Source organism: Coregonus clupeaformis, chromosome 40 (genome assembly GCF_020615455.1).
Source record: "Coregonus clupeaformis isolate EN_2021a chromosome 40, ASM2061545v1, whole genome shotgun sequence".
NCBI lineage: Eukaryota > Metazoa > Chordata > Actinopteri > Salmoniformes > Salmonidae > Coregonus > Coregonus clupeaformis.
In genome coordinates, this window is record NC_059231.1 from 33,606,481 (window position 1) to 33,616,181 (window position 9,701).

Genomic DNA, 9,701 nt, shown 5'->3' on the forward strand with positions numbered 1-9,701 from the left:
TATTTGTGTGCAAGATTTACAGTATTACATTTTACCACGGCCAGTGTGAGAGAGATATTGTAGTGGAAGAAAGAGGGAAGCCAACACAGACAGACTCTCACTGCCTGCGGTCTATTTAAAGTAATTTGCATTCAAATTCTCCTGAGATATCACAGAGACACGTTGCCACCACTGTATTAGGCTGTCATGTTTTCTCCATTAGCCTGTGTTGAATGAATGGGTCAATTGATGGATTGATGAATGAATTAATGAATTAATGAACGATCGATCGAACTAACAAACAAATCAACAAATGAATGAACCAACAAACAAATGAATGCTCATTTCCATGTCGTACCACCACTTTTGTTGCCTATTCCATCCGTTGTGTTACTGTAATGCAGTCTCAGTGTAATCACTACTTCACCACTAGAGGGCAGCATGACTGTCACTGCCATAATGACGGGGCAGCATTACAGAATCTCAAATGGCGCTAATTGCCACGTTGGCTGGTGCTGCACTGGGCGTATTAGTGGGAGACATGCCCCTCTTCTTAGCCCGTATACTCTTGGGTCATTCCCTCCATACCTTCTCTCCTGCAGCCACTGACTACACTACACTGTGACATTATCCTATTAAATGACACAGGTTCATTTAGTTACTGATTGCTCCATTCCTGTTGTTTTTATCCCCAGATCTCCCCAGTTTTAATCTAACTCCTGCCCCGTTTCATGGCAATTTGCACTCTGTGTAATTGTCAAGAGTTCATTATTATAAATTAAGCAGCCCCGGCAATCTTGGAAGGCATCAATGCCTTTATCAAGTTGGCTGGAGACCACACATAGGCCAGATGGCATGCCGACGAACTACACGATTTTTTTCTCTCTCCAGATTTCTTCTGTGAGGCTGATTAATTGTTTTACAGTTCTGCACTGCAACACTTGTTTTGTTATTGGGTTTAATGCCCCAGCAGAATTCACAATATTTGGATGCCAGAACATACTGTTGTTGACAATGATTAGTATGGGACTGTCTAGACATTTTAAGAAGTTCCACATACAGTACCTATTAGGGAGTAAAAAGTAATGAGAGTAAAAAATACAACGTTCATCTAGGGACAATCATTGTGGAATAGGTAGATGTTGACCCTAACAACTAGTCTAAGGTATTCTTCACCCACTTCAATTTCAACGAGATTTGGCATTTGGTAATCTAATCCTAGATCTGTCTGTGGTTAGGGCCTGGGCAACTTCTACCACAAGCATTGATTTCTTTAGCATGTTTTGAAGTGTTATCAACTTAGCATTGTTTAAGGATTGTCTGTCATAAGCTAGCATTGATTATCCTGTACTCTGACAGAACTTGTGTTCTCATTGATCCGCAGGTCTCTTAAACACATTCAACGACAGCCAATTCCGGAGGGTTTGAGGTCACTTGAAGTCAAGAGCGAGGTCTCATCTTTGACTCTGTCCTGTGCCCTGACTCCATTCTCCACCACTCTGCGGCTCCGACCAACCAATGACCATCCGCTGTAGATTACCCACTGTTTGTCATTGGATCAACATGTCCGTCTGCCTCCTCCTATTACCGTCCGTCTGCTTTGTAAATGAGCAGAACCCTCTAGTGCCATGGAGGTCTGGTGTCCATCAGCGCCTTGTCCAGAGAGGAAGAGAGTGGTAACTATGGAGCCATTTTGGATCGACTACTGTACTGTTCAGCTACTGTCTGCTAATGTTCAGCGGACAGAGGACTCCCACTTACTTCAACCTCACCTGCTTCTGTTAGACTGTAATGGGACAGAGAGATGTGTCCCAAAGAACAGGATTATTGTGAACCAGGCTCGAGGCTCTCTGATGTGTCTGACCTAGCACCAGACTATGGACTGGACGAAACGTTGGACTGGATCTATCCAGACTATGGACCAGACTGGACCAGATCCTACTGCTCACTGCTTGCCCTCTGCTCTGCTGTGAATAGTCCTTCTGCTGGAGGAGTACACCTTTGGCACTCTTCATTTTTTTATAGACCAAAGAGGTTAAAAAGAACAGTTTATTGTAAAACAAGATGGACCAGATTGGGAAAGAGAAATGGATACTTGTTTTTCTCGCTACACAACAATGACTGCCCTCATAGCTGTAGATGTTGGGCTTTATGCCATTTCGAACATAGACTATAGAGTCTAGTGGGACACGTATACAATCAAAGGAGTTACATTTAAAAACGTTGCTGACATTTTTTTCTCTGACTAAACCCACCTCTGTATTTTGAAACTGGAGATATAGGTAAACATAGCTGTGTATAAAAAAAATCTGATTTTCATTTTTCAATAGCTACAAATTGGGACACATTGCAATAAGCATGGTTAGTAAAAATGGTAAAAGTGTAAAACTACTGATCAATGAAAAATATAATATTGAAACTGTCATTTCTGATTGCGGGGGAAAGACAAATTTCATTAAATTGATTTTGAAAGGCCTAAAACGTATATATTTAACAGTTTTATATGTTGTACCTTTGTAGAGAACCTTATTCGACATGAATAACGTGGTCACAAAATGGCAGCCATAGAACATGAAAAACAAGCTCTCTAACGCTGGTTTGTCCTGCTCTCTTTCTGTTCTCATGACAAGTAGCTTCTCTCCTCTCATACTTCTAATCTCACAATCTATCAATTACAGATGAAGGACAAAATGCACTTGAGTTCACTCAGAATGTGTGTGAGAGTGTCTTGTGAGAGTGTCTTGCAGTGTACGGTTTTAATGTGGTCATCAACTCTGATACAGCATAAACAATCTGACTGAACCCTCAATGCTGTTGACCTTTATCTGCAACTGTTTGAATGCCGGCCTGAGAGTCACAATCTATCAAAAACATGAAAAATTACATTACAACATGAATTGAGCTCATCGCAGACAGAGATTTTGTCACTTTAGTCAATGAGCAGCCTTTGGAACCTGCTAATTGCTGCAGTATTGCATTGTAAAAGGTGTGGAATATTTCTCTCTAATATCTCATTTATTTTGGTGCTTGTGTTTGTCGCACAATGCTGACCTCCAGTCCTGAGCGAAGAAGATGATGATGACATGTGAAGAATGGAGGCATTGCGGGAAAAGTTTTAGAATCATTTACATTCGATACTTTTTTATCAATAAGTATTTTAAGAATAAATTAAATACATGAAAGAACCATCACTTGCTAATATAGACACTTTGGTATTCAAAGTCATCCAATTTATTCAAGGAAGTAAGATTTATCATACCTTATTTTGTATTATGTTTATTTAATTGTTCTGTCCCATATGCCAAAAACTGACAGCCAGAAATATTTGTTTATTTTCTTCTAGACCATCTACTTTACAGTGTCTAATTGTCCACATGTAAGTTCCTCATACATATCTAATACGTGGTCCTCTGTAGCTCAGCTGGTAGAGCACGGCTCTTGTAACGCCAAGATAGTGGGTTCGATCCCCGGGACCACCCATACACAAAAATGTATGCACGCATGACTGTAAGTCGCTTTGGATAAAAGCGTCTGCTAAATGGCATATTATTATTATTACTAATAGGTAAACACCTAATATACATAAGTAAACCAAATCAAATGATTTATGGACAGTCTTACTGGGATTTGATTACAATAACATATTAATGTATTGATGCAGAGTTGATAAAGGCATTTGCTCAGAGTGACAGTTAGGACAGAAATAATAGAAGGTGACTGACTCCATGTGTGTATGCTGCTGTCTGTATGCATTATGGTGGAAGGGATTCCATAGTTATACAAGAATATACGGTACATATGCAGAACAGTACACCTGGTCAATATTTAATGAACTGTAAGATTATGATGTTGAAGAACTTGCAAAGGGTTACCCTGCAAAGGACTACGGATCTAATGTAAGTGAAAACACATAAAAATAGATGATATCAGTCCCTTGGACAGCACCACATAATCAGACACCCGCTACATTAGGTGATGCTGTCCAAGGTCCTGGTTTTCAGCCAGGGGCTCTGATTCCATGAAAGACACAAATCAAAGCCTTCAAAGAGGCTTCAAAGGTCTTGTGTTGAGCTCTGAGTGAAGGCCTACACCTTCCAGATTAACCCCCAACTTGCCCAGATTCATATCTGTTCAGATCCAGATGCTGAACTTCTCTTACCCACACTTGGCTCTCTGCTGTTCAGTCCGACTGACAGACTTTCATTGACTGACTGACTGACTGGGACCAGTCTGACTAGCTGGCTGGCTGGCTGCCTGACGTTCCTTCCTAATACTTACTGACTGGATCAGCCTGTTCCACCAACACCAGCTGGAGATTAATACATACAGCTGTTGTTAACAGATACGTTTTCTAAGGATGCAAATGAGAAGTGAGTTTCCTGAAAGGATCCGTGTGCTTTTCATTGGTGTTTGTGTGTGTTTGTGTGCGTGTTTGCATGCGTGTGTGATGTGCTCGTGTAGCCTACGATTGTCAAGACGATTGTAAATATTCAATTACATCTCATTGAATTTCAATAATCTCTCCCGTATCCTTGAGGTTCGGTGTGATGTTCGGAGGAGTCGTGTCTCATACATGTTTTAATTTGATTAGAGCAAAGTACAATGAGGAGTTTCTCCTAGAGCTATATGGTACATGTAGGTACAAAAGAGAGCTGGCGATAATATCTTTGCCGTGGAGAAAGAGGCAAAGTGGTTCACATACAACATAGAGAATATTACTGTGTGTGTATATGTGTCTGTGTACACTCTTTCTTTCTCCTACAGCTCTATAGTGATATGTGTATCATATCTGCATTTCTGAATCCTGAGCTGTTAATGTGTTCGTATTTGTACAGTGCCTTCGGAAAGTATTCAGACCCCTTGACTTTTTCCACATTTTTTTTACGTTACTGCCTTATTCTAAACTAAAAAATGCAGCAAACTACACACAATACCCCATAATGACAAAGCGAAAACAGTTTTTTTTTTTTTTTTTTTGTGCAAATTATACAAATACACACAACCAGTCAAAAGTTTGGACACACCTACTCATTCAAGGGTTTTTCTTTAGTTTGACTATTTTTAACATTGTAGAATAATAGTGAAAACATCAAAACCTGAAATAGCACATATGGAATCATGTAGTAACCAAAAAATAGTTAAACAAATCAAAATATATGTTTTATTTGATATTCTTAAAAAATCCACCGTTTGCCTTGATCACATCTTTGCACACTCTTAGCATTATCTCAACCAGCTTCATGAGGTAGTCACCTGGAATGCATTTCAGTTAAAAGGTGTGCCTTTGAATACAGAGGATAGCCCTATTTGGTAATAGAGACAACTCAAATAAGCAAAGAGAAACAACAGTCCAGCATTACTTTAAGACATGAAGGTCAGTCAATCCGGAAAATATCTAGACCTTTGAAAGTTTCTTCAAGTGCAGTCGCAAAAACCGTCAAGCGCTATGATGAAACTGGCTCTCTTGAGGACCGCCACAGCCCAAATAAATGCTTCACAGAGTTGAAGTAACAGACACATCTCAACATCAACTTTTCAGAAGAGACTATGTGAATCAGGCCTTCATGGTCGAATTGCTGCAAAGAAACCACTACTAAAGGACACCAATAAGAAGAAGAGACTTGCTTGGGCCAAGAAACACGAGCAATGGACATTAGACCGGAAGAAATCTGTCCTTTGGTCTAATGGTCCAAATTTGAGATTTTTGGTTCCAATCGCCGTGTCTTTGTGAGACGCAGAGTAGGTGAACTGATGATCTCCGCATGTGTGGTTCCAACCATTTACATTTACATTTACATTTTAGTCATTTAGCAGACGCTCTTATCCAGAGCGACTTACAGGAGCAATTAGGGTTAAGTGCCTTGCTCAAGGGCACATTAACGTCATTTAGCAGACGCTCTTAGCCAGAGCGACTCACAAATTGGTGCGTTCACCCTATAGCCAGTGGGATAACCACTTTACAATTGTGGGGGGTAGAAGGATTCCTTTATCCTATCCCAGGTATTCCTTAAAGAGGTGGGGTTTCAAATGTCTCCGGAATTTGGTGAGTGACTCCGCTGTCCTGGCGTCGTGAGGGAGCTTGTTCCACCATTGGGGTGCCAGAGCAGCGAACAGTTTTGACTGGGCTGAGCGGGAACTATGCTTCCGCAGAGGAAGGGGAGCCAGCAGGCCAGAGGTGGATGAGCGCAATGCCCTCGTTTGGGTGTAGGGACTGATCAGAGCCTGAAGGTACAGAGGTGCCGTTCCCCTCACTGCTCCATAGGCAAGCACCATGGTCTTGTAGCGGATGCGAGCTTCAACTGGAAGCCAGTGGAGTGTGCGGAGGAGGGGGGTGACGTGAGAGAACTTGGGAAGGTTGAACACCAGACGGGCTGCGGCATTCTGGATGAGTTGTAGGGGTTTAATGGCACAGGCAGGGAGGCCAGCCAACAGCGAGTTGCAGTAGTCCAGACGGGAGATGACAAGTGCCTGGATTAGGACCTGTGCCGCTTCCTGTGTAAGGCAGGGTCGTACTCTCCGAATGTTGTAGAGCATGAACCTGCAGGAGCGGGTCACCGCCTTGATGTTGGCGGAGAACGACAGGGTGTTGTCCAGGGTCACGCCTAGGCTCTTCGCACTCTGGGAGGAGGACACAGCGGAGTTGTCAACCGTGATGGCGAGATCATGGAACGGGCAGTCCTTCCCGGGAGGAAGAGCAGCTCCGTCTTGCCAGGGTTCAGCTTGAGGTGGTGATCCGTCATCCATACTGATATGTCTGCCAGACATGCAGAGATGCGATTCGCCACCTGGTTATCAGAAGGGGGAAAGGAGAAGATTAGTTGTGTATCGTCAGCGTAGCAATGATAGGAGAGACCATGTGAGGATATGACAGAGCCAAGTGACTTGGTGTATAGGGAGAAAAGGAGAGGGCCTAGAACTGAGCCTTGGGGGACACCAGTGGTGAGAGCACGTGGTGCGGAGACAGCTACTCGCCACGCCACTTGGTAGGAGCGACCGGTCAGGTAGGACGCAATCCAGGAGTGAGCCGCGCCGGAGATGCCCAGCTCGGAGAGGGTGGAGAGGAGGATCTGATGGTTCACAGTATCAAAGGCAGCAGACAGGTCTAGAAGGACAAGAGCAGAGGAGAGAGAGTTAGCTTTAGCAGTGCGGAGAGTCTCCGTGACACAGAGAACAGCAGTCTCAGTTGAATGACCAGTCCTGAAACCTGATTGGTTTGGATCAAGAAGGTCATTCTGAGAGAGATAGCAAGAGAGTTGGCTAAAGACGGCACGCTCAATAGTTTTGGAAAGAAAAGAAAGAAGGGATACTGGTCTGTAGTTGTTGACATCAGTGGGGTCGAGTGTTGGTTTTTTGAGAAGGGGAGCAACTCTCGCTCTCTTGAAGACGGAAGGGACATGGCCAGCGGTCAAGGATGAGTTGATCAGCGAGGTGAGGTAGGGGAGAAGGTCACCGGAGATGGTCTGGAGAAGGGAGGAGGGGATGGGGTCAAGCGGGCAGGTTGTTGGGCGGCCTGCAGTCACAAGTCGCAGGATTTTATCTGGAGAGAGAGGGGAGAAAGAAGTCAAAGCATAGGGTAGGGCAGTGTGAGCAGGACCAGCAGTGTCATTAGACTTAACAAACGAGGATCGGATGTCGTCAACCTTCTTTTCAAAGTGGTTGACGAAGTCATCCACAGAGAGAGAGGAGGGGGGGAGGATTCAGGAGGGAGGAAAATGTGGCAAAGAGCTTCCTAGGGTTAGAGGCAGATGCTTGGAATTTAGAGTGGTAGAAGGTGGCCTTAGCAGCAGAAACAGATGAATAAAATGTAGAGAGGAGGGAGTGAAAAGATGCCAGGTCGGCAGGGAGTTTAGTTTTCTTCCATTTCCGCTCCGCTGCCCGGAGCTCTGTTCTGTGAGCTCGCAGTGAGTCATCAAGCCACGGAGCTGGAGGGGAGGACCGAGCCGGCCGGGAGGATAGGGGACACAGAGAGTCAAAGGATGCAGAAAGGGAGGAGAGGAGGGTTGAGGAGGCAGAATCAGGAGATTGGAGGGAGAAGGATTGAGCAGAGGGAAGAGATGATAGGATGGAAGAGGAGAGAGTAGTGGGAGAGAGAGAGCGAAGGTTGCGGCGGCGCATTACCATCTGTGTAGGGGCAGAGTGAGTAGTGTGGGAGGAGAGCGAGAGAGAAAAGGGAAACAAAGTAGTGGTCGGAAACATGGAGGGGAGTTGCAGTGAGATTAGTAGAGGAGCAGCATCTAGTGAAGATGAGGTCAAGCGTATTGCCTGCCTTGTGAGTAGGGGGGGACGGTGAGAGGGTGAGGTCGAAAGAGGAGAGGAGTGGAAAGAAGGAGGCAGAGAGAAATGAGTCAAATGTGGACATAGGGAGGTTGAAATCCCCCAAAACTGTGAGGGGTGAGCCATCCTCAGGAAAGGAACTTATCAAGGCGTCAAGCTCATTGATGAACTCTCCAAGGGAACCTGGGGGGCGATAGATGACAAGGATATTAAGCTTAAATGGGCTAGTGACTGTGACAGCATGGAATTCAAATGAGGAGATAGACAGATGGGTTAGGGGAAAAATTGAGAATGTCCACTTGGGAGAGATGAGGATTCCTGTACCACCACCCCTCTGACCAGATGCTCTCGGGGTATGCGAGAACACATGGTCAGACGAGGAGAGAGCAGTAGGAGTAGCAGTGTTTTCAGTGGTGATCCATGTTTCCGTCAGCGCCAGGAAGTCGAGGGACTGGAGGTTGGCATAGGCTGGGATGAAGTCAGCTTTGTTGGCAGCAGAACGGCAGTTCCAGAGGCTGCCTGCGACCTGGAACTCCAGGTGAGGGGTGCGTGCAGGGACCACCAGGTTAGAGAGGCAGCAGCCGCGCGGTGTGGTGCGTTTGTGTAGCCTGTGCAGAGAGGAGAGAACAGGGATAGGCAGAGGCATAGTTGACAGGCTGTAGCAAATGGCTACAAAAATGCAGAGGAGATCGGAATGAAATGAGCTAAGCATCTGGGAGAGGAGAGAGCAGGGCCTCCCTCACCAAAAACTTCTACCTCAGAAACTAAAATTGTTTCACTGAACCACCCGAACAAAAACTCTCCCAACTTCCACCTTTAGAAATCAGAGTTGTTGTGAACCACAGCGGTTCAATGTTTAAAGGAATAGACTCAACCCACTTTATTCAGCTAGCTAACTATGACACCATAGCTAACTAGCATGCTAGCATCCAATAACACACAGTTTAACACACAGTTTAGCACCAACACTTGGTCACAACAAACCACCAATAGTGTGTTAACTAGCTAACTAGCATGCTAGCATCCAGTAACACACAGTTTAGCACAAACACTTGGTCACAACAAACCACCAATAGTGTGATAACACACTAAACAGATCATTCGTGTCTGTGTCAAGTTCCTTTCATGACGCAGCAATGATTAAACGTTGGCTAGCTAGGACAAGTATATTGTATTTAGCTACTACAGTACAGTTAGCTGGACGTGTTGGGTAGCTAGCAATGGCCACTGTGTTGACTTTGTTTGAAGAACGGCTAGCTAGCTAGCTTCGTGCTACACCCGGCACACAATGGCTACTGTGTTGACTCTGACTGTTCGAAAAAACGGCTATTTAGCTCGCTTCGTGCTACAGCCGGCACGGCCGAAGACACTGCCAAGACACACCAATAGTATGATAACACACTAAACAGATCATTCGTGTCTGTGTCAAGTTCCTTTCATGACGCAGC

The 9,701-nt window shown here is 44.7% G+C and overlaps 1 protein-coding gene across 3 annotated transcripts in view; it reads left to right on the forward strand.

Annotated features, from left to right (window-relative positions):
* LOC121555072 (chemokine-like protein TAFA-5) overlaps positions 1-3,078 on the forward strand; it is a 207,237-nt gene extending 204,159 nt beyond the window's left edge. For all 3 annotated transcript variants that reach the window (XM_041868858.2, XM_041868859.2, XM_041868861.2), the window contains exon 5: positions 1,364-3,078. The gene's annotated coding sequence lies outside the window, so the exon portion shown is untranslated. The remainder of the gene's footprint in view (positions 1-1,363) is intronic.
* Positions 3,079-9,701: the final 6,623 nt, after the last annotated feature.